Here is an 871-nt window from a genome sequence, read left to right on the forward strand (position 1 = left end):
GTTAGACTTTTCAGGCTTTCAAATGGGCTCCAAACGGGAGTCAAGAGGGAGGACCCACTGGAATCCGGGACTCTAGGAACCTGGAAAGCTGTGTGAGAACCAAGGTGGGGCAGCCTGGGGAGGTGGTGGGGCCATCCTGGCCACTTGCCTTAAGGAAACGTGAAACCTTGACAGCAGCCCTGTAGAGCAATGGGCTGACACCCAGGCTCCGTGCTGGCAAACTTTTGGCACCAGGGGATGGGAGGCTGCATCCCTGGGGCAGGGTGGGAAGCAGGCTGGAAAGGGCCCTGCCCTCTTCCCCCTTTTGCATAGGCTCCTATTCAGACAGATTTAAAGTATGTACTCTGGAATTTATCTGAGTTCCTCATTGAGGGAAAAACACAAGTTCCTTACCACTGGCTTGTAATGTTCACAGAACTTGCTCAGGTTTCTTTTTTAAATTTCAAATTGATAGAAGGGTATATGTGATTACATTGTTTGCATTTATTAGAAAGTCTGAGCTGTGTTTCAGTCCTTCACCCAGGAGGTGTGCAATACCCCGCATTGTATCCATTCGGTGGGGCTTACTGGGCCCCCTTTCCCCCTTCGTACACCCCTTTTCTTGAATTTAATTGTGTTTTTCCTCCTATGTGGGTCTGCAGTTGCCTATCTGCTAGTTTCAAATTAGTATTGAGAACACGGGATACTGTTTTTCCATTCTTGAGATACTTTACTGTGGAGAATGTTCTTCAGCTCCATCCAGGTAAATGCAAAAGACGTGAAGTCTCCATCTTTTTAATGGCTGATTACATGATGTACATATGCCACAATTTATCAATCCATTCATGGCTTGATGGGCCCTTAGGTTGTTTCCACATCTTTGCCATTTTTT

The sequence above is a fragment of the Otolemur garnettii genome, unplaced genomic scaffold, assembly GCF_000181295.1.
Source record: "Otolemur garnettii isolate 467f Iridium unplaced genomic scaffold, OtoGar3 scaffold00166, whole genome shotgun sequence".
NCBI lineage: Eukaryota > Metazoa > Chordata > Mammalia > Primates > Galagidae > Otolemur > Otolemur garnettii.